The sequence below is a fragment of the Microcaecilia unicolor genome, chromosome 13 (assembly GCF_901765095.1).
Source record: "Microcaecilia unicolor chromosome 13, aMicUni1.1, whole genome shotgun sequence".
NCBI classification, from domain to species: Eukaryota; Metazoa; Chordata; class Amphibia; order Gymnophiona; family Siphonopidae; genus Microcaecilia; species Microcaecilia unicolor.
Genome location: NC_044043.1, coordinates 39,588,607 through 39,608,103, shown reverse-complemented (window position 1 = coordinate 39,608,103; position 19,497 = coordinate 39,588,607). Strand labels below are relative to the sequence as shown.

The window sequence follows — 19,497 nt, the reverse complement described above, 5'->3', positions numbered from 1 at the left end:
CTGAGCTGGGAGTGCACAGCACTGATGGCCATAAAAATAGCTTTTTGAGTACCTTTGTCTTAATGCGTAACTCTGTCCTCCATGGAAATCATCATCTAAACTCTTTACCTCTTATGCTAGATGATAGCTGTGAGAAATAAAACCATGGACATTTGAGAATTTGGCTTTAGCATCGGGAGGACTGAAACTCATGCATTAGCTATCATGGTAATGAGTAACAGTGGTGTGGCAGGGAAAAGTAAGGATGTTATGCAGGCTGAAGGTCCCATGACTGATAGCACAAGGCTCAAAAGTATTAAGGAGGAGCTGCATGTCTGGTTCCACAAAATGAAGGAGGAGATATCAGCTGCAAAATGTAACTTGATGATGGCCATGCAGGAGTTGCACTTTGAATTCAGTGATTGTGGCGCCACATGGAAGATGTAGATAGTCAAGTTGAGGAAAACTACAATTTTGGTTTCCAGCGTGCATTCAGAGGTTACTGACCTGAAAGAGACTGTGTGAATGCTCCAAGACAAAACTGAGGATTTGAAGAATTGGATGTACAGGAATAATTTGTGCATCAGAGGAGTCCCTGGACTTGGTGAATATAAGAACAGTGGCAGTCAGAGTACATTTGTAAAGTTATTTTGGGTTTGGGTGAACAACCAGTAAAGGAGTTGGAAGTAAAATTTGACAGAGCATATTGTGCATTGGGGAAGCTGCCAAATAATAGATCTTGTGATATTGTTATACATGTCCATGACTATACCACTAAAAAGAGGATTGCCACTAGAATAAGAGTCAAAGTATTTTGACTGTGGTCACAAAGTTGCTGTGTATGCAGATCTAGCTCAGATCATACTTCAATGGCGTAAAGACTTCAAGGATGTTACGGTTCACTTGCAGAAAGAAGGGATTCACTATAGATGGCTGTTCCCATTGGACTACTATATATTATCAGTATACTATCAGAAAATGAGGTCCATGGCATAGAAGGCTTAATAGCCTCTACAGAAACAGCAGGATCTGGAGTGGACCGAGAACCAGCTGGAGAGCAGTGACAACAAATTAGCAGATCTTGGAGTCATAAATCTAGAGGCCAAGATGAAGCAAGATGACTTTATTTTTCATGCTTTTAATTTTGAGGTTCACCTAGCAATATGGCTTGGTTTTTGTTTTGTGTCTGCTATTTACTGCATTCAGATAATCACTTCTTGATTAAAGTAGTGGTGGTAGTTTGAAAAAAGTGTGAGTGAAGAATATGTGGGGAGGGAGGAAGCCGAGGATTTCCTAAGTATGAATGGTTTGGGGGTATGTAGGTATAAGTATGGTTCTCTTCTCTCTTTTATTCTGTATTCATGAGAATAATGCTGGGAGTTGAGGGAACACTATCATATGCTGGCCTGGAGGTGAGGCTGTGTTAGACGTACTCCCGGTTGAAGTACCCAAATGATAGAGTACAATAACTTCTTAGAGGGAGGGGGAGGGTGGATTAAGGAGGGGAGGAATGGAGGAAGATTGGGAGTGGGATCTTTTAGATACCATCTTACCTACAGATTTACAAATCACTCAGTATGGCAACTGGGTTGATATTTATGACTCTAAATGTGAAGGGCCTCAACAGTGCGAACTGTAACAGAGTATTCAAGGAAATGTGAAGGAGTGAAATTGACGTGCTATGTATGCAAGACATGCATTTAAAGCATAAGCATGAACACCTAATGGACAATAAGCATTATCCACATTGTTTCTTTGCCTTGTAAGATAATCCAAGGAGGGGACGGGTGGGAATTCAAATCTCTAGATATTATAAAACTGAGGTAAACATAGTGGTCAGGGATAAAAATGGGATATTTTGATATTGGTAGCGACAATTTATGGGGTTTTATTAATATTGGTATATTCATATGTTAGATTTTGATATTGGTAGCGACAATTTATGTGGTTTTTTTTTAAATGGTATATTCATATGCTCCCAATGCACAGCAAGGACATTTCTTTGAGATGCTAGGGGAATGGACATTTGGTAATCAAAGGGGAAGCTTGATTTAGTGTGGAGATTTTAATTTAGCACTGTATACAACAAGTGGTTGCTCTTTTCAATTCAGTAAGGTACAGGGAACACATGGAAGGGCATAATCGAAAGGGACGTCCAAGTTTTGTTGAGGATGTCCTTCCAAAATGTCCCTATGGAGGGGCTGGGAAACCCATATTATCGAAACAAGATGGACGTCCATCTTTCGTTTCGATAATACGGTCGGGGATGTCTAAATCTTGAAATTGAGGTCTTAGAGATGGTCATCCCTAGACTTGGTCGTTTCTGATTTTCGGCGATAATGGAAACCAAGGACGCCCATCTCAGAAACGACCAAATCCAAGCCCTTTGGTCATGGGAGGAGCCAGCATTTGTAGTGCACTGGTCCCCCTGACATGCCAGGACACCAACCGGGCACCCTAGGGGGCACTGCAGTGGACTTCATAAATTGCTCCCAGGTATATAGCTCCCTTACCTTGTGTGCTGAGCCCCCCAAAACCCACTCCCCACAACTGTACACCACTACCATAGTCCTTATGGGTGAAGGGGGGGCACCTAGATGTGGGTACAGTGGGTTTGTGGTGGGTTTTGGAGGGCTCACATTTACCACCACAAGTGTAACAGGTAGGGTGTAGCTGGGTCACCCATCCAGGACCCAGCCAGGCTCAACCCTGCTTAGCTGCCTCTTTCTCCACATGACTGTTGCATTCACTCCACAGCAATCTGGCTCCTCTGAGCCTTGGCTCCAGGCCCTGCAAACTCCCAGGACTTCCTCCTCCCTCCGTTCCTTTCACATAGGCACATTCAAAGCCCAATGTTTATAAGTAAGAGCTTTTATTTTCTTGCTTCAAATCAACAAAATACCCTTCACTCCAGGTTGTTTAGGCTAGCAGCCCAGAGCACAATTCAGGTTCAACACAGTCAAATTCAGGTTCAAAACAGTCCATATAACTTCACTTCACTTTAGCTCAGATTACTTCACTTAGGGAACAGTACATTATCAGAGGGGAAAAACCCAATAGCTTGGTAGGTTGCAGCCCAGACCTTTTTAGTATGAAACAGTTTACACAGTCTTGCTTGCACCTTTCTTACAGCACGGTTACACAGCTTTATTCCCACCTGGTTCAGGCTGGGGTTTCAATTGTGCCCAGCTCTCTTTCTCTCCCATAGGCTGCACCTGTTTCCTCTTTAGTAGAGATTTCCCCCAGTGCCTCAGCCTCTCTCCTCCGGTCTTCCACCAGTCTCTCCAAGGTACAGCTAGCCACCCTCTTACAGCAGCTTTTTGGGTTTGAGCCAGGGCTCCAATCTCCATCTGTTCCTCCCCTACAGTAACCTCCATTTTATCCTCCTCTCCAACTTCCCCCGCCCCCAAAGTCTCCAGCTGGCCCTCATCACCTTCCTCCGAGACCATTTCCCAATCTTCTATCTCTTCCCCTAACTCTTGCACAGCCGTGTGGGGAAGAGAAGGATTCTGGGACTGGTAGTTCCTCTTCTTCTTCCTTAACCCGGCCAACCTTTCTGCCTCCAGTAGACCAGCTTTCTGAATGTGGGTGTTGTGCACATGAAATCTGCCCCATTGGGGTTCCCCGGCTGCCTGCCTCCCCTTTCTTTGTGCCTTCCCGGATCCCCTTTCACCTGCACTCTCAAAAGGGGGAGGGATGGGCCTGGGTCCACCTGCCTGAAGTGCACTGCAGCCACTAAAACTGCTCCAGGGACCTGCATACTGCTGTGATGTACCTGAGTATGACATTTGAGGCTGGCATAGAGGCTGGCACAAAATATTTTTAAAGATGGTTTTTGAGGGTGGGAGGGAGTTAGTGACCACTGGGGGAGTAAGAGGAGGTCATCCCCAATTCTCTCCATTGGTCATCTGGTCAATTCGGGCACCTTTTTGTGGCTTGCTCGTAAGAAGAACACGACCAGGTAAAGTCGTCCAAGTGTTCGTCAGGGACGTCCTTTTTTTTTCCATTATGGGTTGAGGATGTCCAAGTGTTAGGCACGTCTAAGTCCCGCCTTCGGTACGCCTCTGACACGCCCCCGGGAACTTTGGCCGTCCCTGCAATGGAAAGCAGTTGAGGACGTCCAAAATAGGCTTTTGATTATACCGATTTGGACGACCTTGTGAGAAAGACGTCCATCTTCCGATTTGTGTCGAAAGATAGGTGTCCTTCTCTTTCGAAAATAAGCCTCATAGGGGCACATATGAAAACAGAAGGGATTATAGTTCTTCCTAAACCTGGGAAAGACCTGACATTATGCGGTTTTTATATACCTATACCCCTTTTGAATTTAGATGTTAAAATCTTAGCAGCTGTCCTAGAAAATAGGATTTTACAATGTGTCCTTGATCTTGTCCACTTTGATCAGAAAGACTTTATGCCAGGAAGGTAAGCAGGGGATAATGTGAGGCAGGCCCATAATTTTAAGAGAATCAGAATCTTACAGATAGTTAAAATAAAAATTTCAACTCATGAATTGTAGTTATGCACTTTGCAATTTCTGATTCTGATATCCTTGGATGGTCCAGTTGAGGCAGGTTGCTTTAGGCTTTATCTTTTGGTGTCCAGGAGGAGGGTTAGACATAAATACAGATCTAGCTCAGATAATAGGACATGAGAAGAGTTGTTTTTAATAGGAGTTTTATACATACAGTGGGGGAAATAAGTATTTGATCCCTTGCTGATTTTGTAAGTTTGCCCACTGACAAAGACATGAGCAGCCCATAATTGAAGGGTAGGTTATTGGTAACAGTGAGAGATAGCACATCACAAATTAAATCCGGAAAATCACATTGTGGAAAGTATATGAATTTATTTGCATTCTGCAGAGGGAAATAAGTATTTGATCCCCCACCAACCAGTAAGAGATCTGGCCCCTACAGACCAGGTAGATGCTCCAAATCAACTCGTTACCTGCATGACAGACAGCTGTCGGCAATGGTCACCTGTATGAAAGACACCTGTCCACAGACTCAGTGAATCAGTCAGACTCTAACCTCTACAAAATGGCCAAGAGCAAGGAGCTGTCTAAGGATGTCAGGGACAAGATCATACACCTGCACAAGGCTGGAATGGGCTACAAAACCATCAGTAAGACGCTGGGCGAGAAGGAGACAACTGTTGGTGCCATAGTAAGAAAATGGAAGAAGTACAAAATGACTGTCAATCGACAAAGATCTGGGGCTCCACGCAAAATCTCACCTCGTGGGGTATCCTTGATCATGAGGAAGGTTAGAAATCAGCCTACAACTACAAGGGGGGAACTTGTCAATGATCTCAAGGCAGCTGGGACCACTGTCACCACGAAAACCATTGGTAACACATTACGACATAACGGATTGCAATCCTGCAGTGCCCGCAAGGTCCCCCTGCTCCGGAAGGCACATGTGACGGCCCGTCTGAAGTTTGCCAGTGAACACCTGGATGATGCCGAGAGTGATTGGGAGAAGGTGCTGTGGTCAGATGAGACAAAAATTGAGCTCTTTGGCATGAACTCAACTCGCCGTGTTTGGAGGAAGAGAAATGCTGCCTATGACCCAAAGAACACCGTCCCCACTGTCAAGCATGGAGGTGGAAATGTTATGTTTTGGGGGTGTTTCTCTGCTAAGGGCACAGGACTACTTCACCGCATCAATGGGAGAATGGATGGGGCCATGTACCGTACAATTCTGAGTGACAACCTCCTTCCCTCCGCCAGGGCCTTAAAAATGGGTCGTGGCTGGGTCTTCCAGCACGACAATGACCCAAAACATACAGCCAAGGCAACAAAGGAGTGGCTCAGGAAGAAGCACATTAGGGTCATGGAGTGGCCTAGCCAGTCACCAGACCTTAATCCCATTGAAAACTTATGGAGGGAGCTGAAGCTGCGAGTTGCCAAGCGACAGCCCAGAACTCTTAATGATTTAGAGATGATCTGCAAAGAGGAGTGGACCAAAATTCCTCCTGACATGTGTGCAAACCTCATCATCAACTACTGAAGACGTCTGACCGCTGTGCTTGCCAACAAGGGTTTTGCCACCAAGTATTAGGTCTTGTTTGCCAGAGGGATTAAATACTTATTTCCCTCTGCAGAATGCAAATAAATTCATATACTTTCCACAATGTGATTTTCCGGATTTAATTTGTGATGTGCTATCTCTCACTGTTACCAATAACCTACCCTTCAATTATGGGCTGCTCATGTCTTTGTCAGTGGGCAAACTTACAAAATCAGCAAGGGATCAAATACTTATTTCCCCCACTGTAAATATAAGTTTAGATGAAATATTTGAATGTTTGATTTTATGTTCACTCTATGTGAATATTATCTTATATTACTGTCCACCATGTATGAAGGTTAAGGAAGTTTCAAGAGTAATATTAGGGGATTTTAACCTACATGTTGATTTAGTGGAAGAAGATGATTTAATAATGGATTTTTTAGAAGTACTATTTTTGTTAGGCTGGTAGCAACTGGTAAAGGTAGCAACTTAAAGTGGTCCTATATTAGATTTAATTTTTATAGATAACCAGAGTAATAACCCTGGGACATAGTAACATAGTAGATGATGGCAGAGAAAGACCTGCACGGTCCATCCAGTCTGACCAACAAGATAACTCATGTGTGTTACTTTTTGTGTATACCTGACCTTGATTTGTATCTGCCATTTTCTGGGCACAGACCGTAGAAGTCTGCCCAGCACTAGCCCCGCCTCCCCCCACCAGCTCTGCCACCCAATCTACGCTAAGCTTCTGAGGATCCATTCCTTCTGAACAGGATTCCTTTATGTTTATCCCACGCATTTTTGAATTCCGTTACCGTTTTCATCTCCAACACCTCCCGCGGGAGGGCATTCCAAGTATCCACCACTCTCTCTGTGAAAAAATACTTCCTGACATTTTTATTGAGTCTGCCCCCCTTCAATCTCATTTCAAGTCCTCTCGTTCTACCGCCTTCCCATCTATGGAAAAGGTTAGTTTGCGGATTAATACCTTTCAAATATCTGAACGTCTGTATCATATCACCCCTGTTTCTCCTTTCCTCCAGGGTATACATGTTCAGGTCAGCAAGTCTCTCCTCATACGTCTTGTAACGCAAATCCCATACCATTCTTGTAGCTTTTCTTTGCACCGCCTCAATTCTTTTTATATCCTTAGCAAGATATGGACTCCAGGTGGGGCCTCACCAAAGACTTATATAGGGGCATCAACACCTCCTTTCTTCTGCTGGTCACACCTAGCAACCTTCTAGCTACGGCCACCACCTTGTCACACTGTTTCATCGCCTTCAGATCCTCAGATACTATCACCCCAAGATCCCTCTCCCCATCCTTACATATCAGACTCTCCCTGCCTAACAGATACGTCTCTCGTGGATTTCTACTCCCTAAGTGCATCACTTTGCATTTCTTCGCATTGAATTTTAATTGCCAAACCCTAGACCATTCTTCTAGCTTCTGCAGATCCTTTTTCATGTTGTCCACTCTCTCCCGGGTGTCCACTCTGTTACAAATCTTAGTGTCGTCCGCAAATAGGCAAACTTTACCTTCTAACCCTTCGGCAATGTCACTCACAAATATATTGAACAGAATCGGCCCCAGCACCGATCCCTGAGGCACTCCACTACTCCGAGCGAATTCCATTAACCACCACCCTCTGGTGTCTGTCCGTCAACCAGTTCCTAATCCAGTTCACCACGTTAGGTCCTATCTTCAGCCTGTCCAGGTTATTTAAGAGCCTCCTGTGGGGAACCATGTCAAAAGCTTTGCTGAAATTTAAGTAGATTAAGTCTATAGCACGTCCATGATTCAATTCTCCGGTCACCCAGACAAAGAATTCAATGAGATTCATTTGACACGATTTCCCTTTGGTAAACCATGTTGTCTCAGATCTTGCAACTTATTGGCTTCCAGGAATTCACTATCCTTTCCTTCAGCATCGCTTCCATTACTTTTCCAATAACCGAAGTGAAGCTTACTGGCCTGTAGTTTCCAGCTTCTTCCCTATCACCACTTTTGTGAAGAGGGACCACCTCCGCCATTCTCCAATCCCATGGAACCTCTCCCGTCTCCAAGGATTTATTAAACAAATCTTTAAGAGGACCCGCCAGAACCTCTCTGAGCTCCCTCAATATCCTGGGGTGGATCCCGTCCGGTCCCATGGCTTTGTCCACCTTTAGGTTTCCTAGTTGTTCATACACACTGTCTTCCGTGAACGGTGCTATATCCACTCCATTCTCATATGTACTTTTGCCAGTCAATCGTGGTCCTTCTTCAGGATTTTCTTCTGTGAAAACAGAACAAAAGTACATAGCGGTTTGCAGCATCTTTCAGTCTCACAATTCCCTTTTTAGTCATTTTCCTTTCACTAATATACCTGAAGAAATTTTTGTCACCCCTCCTTACCTTTTTAGCCATTTGTTTTTCCGCTTGTGCTTTCACCAGATGTATTTCTCTCTTGGCTTCTTTCAGTTTCATCCGGTATTCCTCTCCGTGTTCCTCTTCTTGAGTTTTTCTGTATTTGGATAATTTGATGTGATAGCCGATCCCTGAAGGCCTTTAGAGTGTTCCAGACCACTCGTAACTCCAGGAGGTTGATCTGCAAACCTTTTTCCTGAAGGGACCAACTCCCTTGGGTGTGAAGCCCATTGACATGAGCTCCCCACGCATCCGTCGTCAGCAACTTTTGTGGCTGAGGAATTTGGAAAGCACGTCCAGAGTCAAATTGGACCGAATTGTCCACCAATGCAGGGACTGGAGAAAACTCGTGGACAGCAGGACTACGTCCTCTAGGTCCCCAGCAGCCTAGTACCACTGAGAAGCTAGGGTCCATTGAGCTGATCTCATGTGAAGGCGGGCCATGGGAGTCACATGCACTGTGGAGGCCATGTGGCCGAGCAATCTCAACATCTGCCGAGCTGTGATCTGCTGAGACGCCCGTACCCAAGAAACGAGAGACAGAAGAGTGTCGGCCCTCGCTTCTGGAAGGTAGGCACGAGCCGTCTGAGAGTCCAGCAGAGCTCCTATGAATTCTAGCTTCTGGGCTGGAAGAAGATGGGACTTTGAATAATTTATCACAAACTCAAGTAGCTCCAGGAGTCGAATAGTCATCTGCATGGACTGTAGAGCTCCTGCCTCGGAGGTGTTCTTCACCAGTCAATCGTCGAGATAAGGGAACACGTGCACTCCCAGTCTGCGTAGAGACGCCGCTACGACAGCCAGGCATTTTGTAAACACCCTGGGCGCAGAGGTGAGACCAAAGGGTAGCACACAATACTGAAAATGCCTTGTTCCCAGATGGAATCGAAGATACTGTCTGTGAGCTGGCAGTATCGGGATGAGAGTGTAAGCATCCTTTAAGTCCAGAGAGCATAGCCAGTCGTTTTCCTGAATCATGGGAAGAAGGGTGCCCAGGGAAAGCATCCTGAACTTTTCTCGGACCAGATATTTGTTCAGGGCCCTTAGGTCTAGGATGGGACGCATCCCCCCTGTTTTCTTTTCCACAAGGAAGTACCTGGAATAGAATCCCAGCCCTTCCTGCCCCGGTGGCACGGACTCGACTGCATTGGCGCTGAGAAGGGCGGAGAGTTCCTCGGCAAGTACCTGCTTGTGCTGGAAGCTGAAGGACTGAGCTCCCGGTGGACAATTTGGAGGTTTTGAAATCAAATTGAGGGCGTATCCCAGCCGGACTATTTGAAGAACCCACTGGTCGGAGGTTATAAGAGGCCACCTTTGGTGAAACAATTTTAACCTCTTCCCGACCGGCAGATCGTCTGGCACGGATACTTGGACTTCGGCTATGCTCTGCTGGAGCCAGTCAAAAGCTCGTCCCTTGCTTTTGCTGGGGAGCTGCTGGGGCCTGTTGAGGCGCACACTGTTGATGGGAGCAAGCGCGCTGGGGTTTAGCCTGAGCAGCAGACTGGTGGGAGGGAGGATTGTACCTACGCTTATTAGAAGAATAGGGAACAGTCTTCTTTCCCCCATAAAAACGTCTACCAGTTGAGGTAGATGCTGAAGGCGCCCAGTGGGAGAATTTGTCGAAGGCAATGTCCCGCTGGTGGAGTTATTCTACCACTTGTTCGACCTTTTCTCCAAAAATGTTATCCCCCCAGCAAGGAGGATCCGCAACTTATTCTCCAGGTCGGAAGCACGCAGCCATGAGAGAGTCTGCGCATCACCACACCTTGAGCAGCAGCCCTGGATGCGACATCAAAAGAATCGTAAACACCCCTGGCCAGGAATTTACGTCACACCTTCAGCTGCCTGACCACCTGCTGAAAAGGCTTGGCCTGCACAGATGGGAGCTTGTCCACCAAGTCCGCCAACTGCCGCACATTGTTCCGCATATGAATGCTCGTATAGAGCTGGTATGACTGGATTTTGGAAATGAGCATTGCAGAATGGTAGGCCTTCTGACCAAAAGAATCCAAGGTTCTAGAGTCACGGCCCAGGGGCGCCAAAGCGTACTCCCTAGAACTCTTGACTTTCTTAAGGGCCAGATCCACCACACCAGAGTCATGAGGCAACTGAGTCCACATTAACTCTGGGTCCCCATGGATCCGATACTGGGATTCTATCTTCTTGGGAATGTGGGGATTAGTTAGCGGCTTCGCCCAGTTCGCCAGCAATGTCTTTTTGAGGACATGATGCATGGGTACAGTGGACGATTCCTTAGGTGGCGAAGGATAGTCCAAAAGTTCAAACATTTCGGCTCTTGGCTCATCCTCCATAACCACAGGGAAGGGAATGGCTGTAGACATTTCCGGGACAAAGGCCGCGAAAGACAGACTCTCAGGAGGAGAAAGCTGCCTTTCAGGAGAGGGAGTAGGATCAGAGGGAAGACCACCAGACTCCTCGTCAGAGAAATATCTCGGGTCTTCCTCTGCTTCCCACGAGGCCTCACCCTCGGTGTCGGACACTACTTCGTGGACTGCAGTCCGAAGCCGGGCCCTTCTCGACTCCGTGGAAACATGGCCACAGTGGGCACGTCGAGAGGAAGACTCCCGCATCGGCGGCAATGAAGCTCCCTCCATCGATGTCATTGGGGAGTCAGCCTGGGAGGCTACCGATGCAGGTACCGCAAGCGGTACCGGGACTGGAGACCTCATGATGCGCGAGGGGCCAGCCGGCGCCTCACTCAACGGCACCGACGGCGCAAGCACCCCTGGTACCGGAGGAGAAGGGTGCAACAGCTCCTCCAGAATCCCTGGAAGGATGGCTCTGAGGCTCTCGTTCAGAGCGGCTGTCGAGGAAGGCAAGGAGTCTGGTACCGGCGACGAGCTCAGAATCTGTCCGGGACGCGGAGGCGGTACCGGGCTGTCCACAGTGGAGCACATTGACACCTCCTGTATGGAGGGTGAGCGGTCCTCCCGGCGTCGATGCTTAGTGGGTGCCGGTGCCACCGGCGACCCAGAGCTCTCGGTACCGCGTCTGGAAGGCGACCAATGACGATGCTTCTTTGCCTTCGCACGAAGCACGTCACCAGTACCTTCCGGTACCGAAGAGGAGGATGTTGAATCCAAACATCTCCTCTGGGCCGGGTCCGAAAGAGGTCGATCCCGGGGGGGCCTGTACCGCAGGAACCCTCAAGGCAGGCGGAGACCTACTCGAGGGCTCATTGATATCAGCAGGGGAATGGACAGCCCTCACCTGCACTCCGGAAGACAAAGCACTCTCCGACGACATCGATACCACCGATGACCTTGGTATTGCAGACATTGGAGCACCGGCTGATGACCTGGGTACCGCAGACGTCGACGCACCGGACGATGACCTCGGTACCGAAGACGTCGAAGCACCAGATGAGGCCCCGAACAAAAGGTTCCACTGGGCCAATCTCGCCGCTTAAGTTCTCTTCTTCAACAGAAGACAGAGAGTACAGGCCTGGGGATGCCTATCAGTAAGCTAGATAGTCCGGCTGCACTGGGTGCACTTTTTGAAGCCGCTGGCAGGCTTTGAGGACATGGGCGGAAAAATCATGCCGGCGAAGTCAAAATTCGCGATGATGGCAATGGCACCAAAACAAGTTAGAAAAAACCCGTATGGGCGGCCAAAAAGGCCGCACCCTACAACAAAAGAAAACTTAACGGGAAAAACACTCGAAATAAAGGATTTTTTTTTGAAAAGACGAACACGACGGAAAGAAGATTCTGGACACTTCCGAACGGAAGAATGCGGCAAAAAGACGCGAGGGGTCTCCTTGGGGCGCAGACCAACCGAAAAAACAGCCGCCCTGAGCTGCGGAAAAAAGAAGACTGGCGAACACGCTCGCGTTCGGGCGGGAAGATGGTTGCGCATGCGCACTTTGCATGCGCTCGCGAGGGCTAGCAAATGTTGTTGCTAGTGAAGATCTCTGATCGGAGGGGCTGCCGTGGACTTCACCCATTCGTGAGAACAAGCAGCCTGCTTGTCCTCGGAGAAATAACAGTACAATCAAAATTACAAACTGTATTTAAAGAAATAAATTCAAGGTATCAAAGAAAAAATCAACATCCACAGTGGTAGAAAAAGCATGCACCACATTTTATATTAGAACCTTAAAACACTCAGAGATAAAATAGCGCTATTAGAAGCACATGTGGGTAGTAATCATATAAAGATATAAAAATGTAAGGGAAAGGGAACCTACCACAGTAACATGAGAAAACATACTCATAACAGTAGCAACATGGCGTGTTTGTCACACAGTGATAAATGGCACCAAAACCTTCTGTTTAAAAAGGGAAGTGTACCACGTCAGCAGTGAATAAAACCAAGATGTAAAGCAGATGTATATGAGAGTTCAGCATCTGATACAATTGAAACCCACATAAAATAAAAGTACTTATACAAATAAATGATCCACAGAATATGATTGATTTAAAACAGGAGACATGAGATATACATTAAAAGGAAGGAGAGTTGTTCTAATATTCATCATGATTTAAAAGAGTAAAGTATAAGATGTATATAAAAGGAAGAGGATAAAAATACATACCAATTAACAAAAACATCAGCATAGAAATTATACATATTCCACATAAACAACACTGCAAAAATGCAGCAAAGAATGCACACAGCATAAATACACCAATCATACAAATTGATCAATGTGGTATATACATTTTAAAAGAACAGATATAAAATATATATATCTGCATAAAATTTACAGATAAAATATGAGAAACTGTGTATTAAAAAGCATGTTAAGAAGAATAACAAATAAAAGGTGTAAATGAAATTAAAAAGTATAAGAAATGTATGAACTCAATTTCTTTATTTAAAACTGAGGGGTAGATGGTGTCTAATTCAAAAATTAATCTCTGCTCCATTTTGAGTAAAACATTGTCTCTATTACCACTGTTCCACGTTTTCCTAAGCAAGCATATCACAAAGAACTGAATATCATTTGTAGTGTGTCGTGCTTCCAACCAATGATTCACCAAAGGTGATGATTTTATCCTTCTATTAATACAACTCCTATGTTCTGCTATTCTAGTTCTCAGCATGTATTTGGTTTTGCCCACATATAATAATCCACAGGGGCACTGGATAACATAGATCACAAAGGTAGAATTACATGTGGAGGTATGTGTAAAACTGGATAAAGTGAGGGAATGTTTACAGACAGAGCAGGTGCCACAAGGGACATGACCTGTATGTGTAGAACTGGCAGAGGGAATGTCGGGAAGAGCAGACAGAACCAACCAGTTTTGTAAGTTGTGATTTCATGAATAAGCAATGGTTGGGGTGATGTCCCTAAAACATGGATGGGGTTGGATGATATGCCAATGTTTCTTGATGAGAAGAAAATTGTAGTGTGCACACTAAGGGGCCCTTTTACTAAGCCACAGTAGGCTCTATGTGCGTGCAGCGCTCACCCAAATCAGACTACTGCACCCCCCTAGCAGTAATTTCAGATTTGGCACATGCCTATAATGCCTGGATGAATTATTTATTTCCTCCCACATGCACCAACAGTAATTGGCAGTTGGCATGCGCTGACCGGTCACTGTGTCTGTAGCGCGTAAGCCCTTACCATTGGATCAATAGGTGGCATTAAGGGCTCAGGCCAGTTTTAGATGCGCACTGATTTCAGTTTTACTGCATGCCCTTTTCCCATCACATTAAAAAAAACCTTTTTTGAAGCCGCGGTAAAAACTGGCCAGGCGTGCACCTAATACACGCTCCTACACTGCCACAGGCCACTTTTTACCGTGGCTTAGTAAAGGGGCCCCTAAGTCTGGTGGGTTCTTCTTTTTATTTCCAGTTTTTAGAAGATCTTCTCTTTGTTGTCTTCTGGCCTTAAGGTAACCTTCTCTAATGCACTCTTGTGGATAACCTCTATGGCTAAATCTTTGTGCCAAAATCTTCGACTGATAAGAAAAGTCTTCAGGATCGGTGGTATGCTCATATTGAGAAACCACTCATGTGATTGCAAAATCTGGCTCAGTCTGTCCGCCAGGCAGTTGTCTTTTTCTGGAAGATAAGTGGCTCAAAGGTCCATCCTGGGAAGGAGGGCCCACTGCCACATCCCCACTGCTTCCTGACACAAAGGGTAGGACCCTGTACCCCCCCTGCTTGTTCACATAAAACATTTCAAACAGGTTGTCTGTTTGAATGAATATAATTTGGTTCAGTAGCTGATGAAAGCCTTTAGACATTCCAAATGGACCAGAGCTCCAGGAGATTATGTGAAGTTCTGTTTCTTGAGCCGATCAGGTTCCCTGGGTGTGCAGGCCATCCAGATGAGCACCCCATCCCAGGTTGGATGCATCTGTGGTTGGTATCTTCTGAAGAGATGAGATTTAGAATGGTAGTCCCACAGTCAAATTCATCTGAATTGTCTAACAGAGAAGAGAATGAGTCAATTCTGGTGAAATTTGGAAGATATACGCTAGGTTCTCAGCCACCTGAGACCACTGGGAAGCTAGGGTCCACTGAGTCTCTCTCAAATGGAGATGTGCCATGGGGTGACATGCACCTTTGAGGCCATGTGGCCCATCAATCTCAACATTTGCTGAGCTGTGAATTCCTTGCTGCTGTGGACTTGTGAGGCCAGAGCTCACCCATAGCGGAGAGTCTGGATGCCAAATCAAGAGTCGTAAGCCCCTCTAGCCAGATATTTTCTACATTCCAGCTGCCTACTGGCTAACTGGCTCCTATGGGAGAGAGTCTGCCAGACTGAGGGTACTGCAGACCAGGGACTGTAAGTACAGGCTCATGTACAGTTACATAAGTATTGCCATACTGGGACAGAGCAAAGGTCCATCAAGCCCAGCATCCTGTTTTCAACAGTGGCTAATCCAGGTCACAAGTACCTGGCAAGATCCCCAAAAAGTACAATACATTTTATGCTGCTTATTCTAGAAATAAGCAGTGGATTTTCTCCAAGTCCATTTTAATAATGGTCTATTTCCTTCAGGAAGCCATACAAACCTTTTTTTAAAACTCTGCTAAGCTAAATGCTTTTACTATATTCTCTGGCAACGAATTCCAGAATTTAATTACATGTTGAGTGAAGAAACATTTTCTCTGATTCATTTTAAATTTACTACTTTGTAGCTTCATCGCATGCCCCCTAGTCCTAGTATTTTTTGAAAGAGTAAACAAGTGATTCACATCTACCTGTTCCACTCCACTCATTATTTTAAAGACCTCTATCATCTCTCCCCTCAGCCATCTTTTCTCCAAGCTGAAGAGCCCTAGCTGCTTTAGCCTTTTCTCATAGAGAAGACGTTCCATTCCCTTTTTCATTTTTGTCACCCTTCTCTGCACCTTTTCTAATTCCATTATATCTTTTTAAAGATGTGGTGACCAGAACTGAACACAATATTCGAGGTGCGGTCGCACCATGAAGCAATACAGATTGGGGAATTTAGAGAAATAAACCCTTCTCCTCTCCCTTCCAAAAAAACATGACCCAATGCATTTCTGAGGGAGAAAGAGTTTCAGCTTCTGCACCATAGAAAAATTAGCTGGATGGCACAAAACTTGGCACGTGGCAAAAACTGGCAAAAATGACATATTAGGGCTGATATTCAAAGTGATTTAAGCAGGCAGGAGCCTGTCCTACCTGCATAAGTTACCTGTCACCACCCAATCACTGATATTCAGCAGCACTAAGGTGGGGAGTGCAGCTGAATATTGCCTTTGACCAACACCCCAAAAAGTGACGAGAATTAAACACAATATTCGAAGTGCAGTTGCACTATGGAACGATACAAAGGCATTATAACATCCTCATTTTTGTTTTCCACTCCTTTCCTAATAATACCTAACATTCTATTTGCTTTCTTAGCGGCCGCTGCACACTGACAAGAGGGTTTCAACATATCATCAATGATGACACCTAGATCCCTTTCCCGGTCAGTGACTCCTAATGTGGAACCTTGCATTATGTAACTATAATTCGGGTTCCTCTTTCCCAGATGCATCACTTTGAACTTGCTCAGATTAAATGTCATCTGCCATTTAGATGCCCAGTCTCCCAGTCTCGTGAGGGCTGGATGCAGCCAATGAGCATGAGCATCGAGGCCTGAAATGTTTTCCTTCCAAATGAATCTAGAGTCTGGGCCTCTCTACCTGGGGGAGCCGAGGCATGGGTCCTGTAGCTCCTAGCTCATTTGAGGGCATATTTGACCACCAGAGAATGGTGTGGCAGCTGGGCTTTCTTGAATTTAGGAGCATTCTGAATATGGCACTGCATATCCAACTTCTTTGGTGCCACCTGCACTGAGAGGGAAGGAAGAGTGACCTAGTGGTTAGGGTGGTGGACTTTGGCCCTGGGGAACTGAGGAACTGAGTTTGATTCCTGGCACAGGCAGCTCCTTGTGACTCTGGGCAAGTCACTTAACCCTCCATTGCCCCATGTAAGCCGCATTGAGCCTGCCATGAGTGGGAAAGCACGGGGTACAAATGTAACAAACAAAAAAAAAAGATTCCCAGTTTTTTGTCAGTTTGTTGATGAGGTGAGTGGCAAAGGATAGGGTGGCCTAAGGATTGGGTGTAATAGTACTATGATCCCTTCCTTAGGCAGAGACTCATACTCATGGATTCTTACAACAAATTACTTTCTTATGCATCACTCTTTGTTATGTATTCTATACTGTTTATTGTAAGCCACATTGAACTCAAACTTGTTTCGGATAATGTGGGATATAAATGTCACAAATAAATAAATAGTCCAGGACAGTCAACATTTCAGCCCTGGGCTCTTCCTCCATTTCAAACTTAAATGGAATGGCCAAAGCTATCTCCCTCATGAAACCAGTGAAAGAGAGACCCTCAGGTGGAGATTTTCATCTCTCTTGAAGCAGGGAGGGATCAGAGGGAATAGCACATGACTTCGACGAGAAGTAACATGGATCCTCCTCAGAATCTCATGAGTGGTTCTAGTTGGACTCTTCTCCATAATCAGAGTGGGCTTGATGAGTCTGTGTCTGCCTCGGCTGAGTGGAAACCTGTCCATGCCCTGAAAAGCACTGAGGTACAGCCCTATCCTCAGACTCTGGCAAAGCTTCCTCCCCCAATATTGACAGTGGTACCGTATGTCTCAATGTCCACACCCTTCGAGGAGCCGGCATTGAGGATGTCTACACAGACATGGAAGGAGCCTCAGGAAGATACTGGGGCTGATCCACGGATGGTGCAAACACCCTTGATGCCTGAGCGGGCTGCAGCTGCAGCATCTATGCAAGCTCCTCCCTAAGAATGGCTCAGATCTGCTCATCGAAGGATGTCATCAACATAGGCGGGGGAGCCAGCTGAGTGGCAGCCTGAGAAAGCGTTGGTGTCAAACCAGAAGCGGGGACCTGGCTGCTCTGGGGCTTATGCACCGGCACCTCTTCCAAAGAGGAGGAGCATTCCTCTCGGTGAAAGCACTTCTCTGGTACCAGTGATGCCAATGCCCCGGTGCTCCTGGCACTGTGTGTCGAAGATGACTGATGCTTGTGTTTCTTGGGCTTCCCCCGAGGTACTGCATCAGAGCCCTTCAGTGTCAATGAGGATGCCGCTGAATCTGAGCACACCCTTCGTGTCAGGTCCAATGTTGATTGGTCCAAGGACCTGCCACCAGCGCATGATGTCGAGAGATGTGGAGATCTTCTCCATGCCGGTGCACTCTCAGTGGATGTCGAAGCCTTTGCAGCCATCGGGATTGATGCTTCCAATGCCAATGTCAATGCACCAGACTTCAAGGAGCCAAGAAGTCTCGCCTGCTGGGCCTGCCATGATCTGTGTCCTCAACTGCGTTTGCAAACAGAGAGAACAAGACTTAGGGTCATAGTCAGGCCCCAGGCACCTGATGAACCATGAACACGGGGTCTGTGATGGAAATCACTCTAATTATATTGGGCACACCTCTTGAAGTCACTGGGGGTCTTCTTAGACATTGAAAAAATAACTGAGGCCAAATTAAACTCCTCAATTTTGACCGAAAATGGGGCAGTGGCCAAATAGAGGTAAGGATATCTGTCATACTAATAGGTAAAGCCAGTTGCGAAAATACAGAAAAAAACTAAGAAACTAAGGGGAAAAACTAGAAGGAAGAAAAAAAAGCACAAATTATAACTGAAAATAAGGGGGGAAAAAAGGGAAAATACCGCACAGGAAGGCACTGAAGGAAACATCATGCCACGTAGAAAAGAGAATGTCCTCTCAGCTTTGTGGAAAAACAAAGACTGAGGGACCTGCGCTCACGTGTCGGATGAGAAGGCATATGCAGTGGGACACTGCTAGAAAGTTCTACATCTCGCTAGTCAGCATCTGCACCAGGCTCTGTCAGATGACATTGCTCAGCTGTGAGAATACGATGGCCTGTTTATCCTTGTAGAAAATACATTTTACTTTTGAAAATGTCAATGAAACTACTCCACCAGATCCCAAGCTTAAAAAAGTGGTATTCTGGCACAACTGAAAGTTTTCTTAAATATAATAGTAAAAAAGGCCCGTTTCTGACACACATGAAACGGGCGCTAGCAAGGTTTTCCTCGGAGTGTGTATGTTTGAGAGAGTGTATGTGAGAGTGACTGTGTGTGAGAGAGAGAGTGAATGTGCGAGTGTGTGTGTGTGTGAGAGAGAGTGAGTCTGGGTGCAAGTGTGTCTGTGAGAGAGTGTGTGTGTGAGAATGAGAGTGTGTGCAAGTGCATATGTGAGACACAGTGTGAGAGAGAGAGAGTATGTGTTTCACACAGATACAGTGTGTGCGAGAGAGTGCGTGTGAGACACAGACTCTCAGTGAGACTGAGTCTATGAGACCAAGAGAGTGTGTGAGTGACTGTGTGACACATAGAGAGTGAATGTGATACAGTGTGTGTGAGAGAGAGAAAGACATTGACTGTGAGAGAGTGTGTGAGAGAGAGAGTGTGTGTGTGTGACAGAGATACCTCCCCCCCCCCCCCCCTCTCTGGTGTCTGAGCGTTACTGTGCAGGACGCTGAGCTCTGGCTGTGCTTCAAGGAACTGACTAATCCCATTTAATAGAATGCACCTCCAACATTCTGAAGCTGAGAAACCTCGTGTGGTTG

General features: G+C 46.1%; 1 protein-coding gene across 3 annotated transcripts in view; it reads right to left on the bottom strand.

Moving 5' to 3' along the window:
• Nucleotides 1-19,497, bottom strand: part of LOC115456712 (P2X purinoceptor 1-like) — a 218,197-nt gene that overhangs the window by 54,856 nt on the left and 143,844 nt on the right. The window lies entirely within an intron of this gene.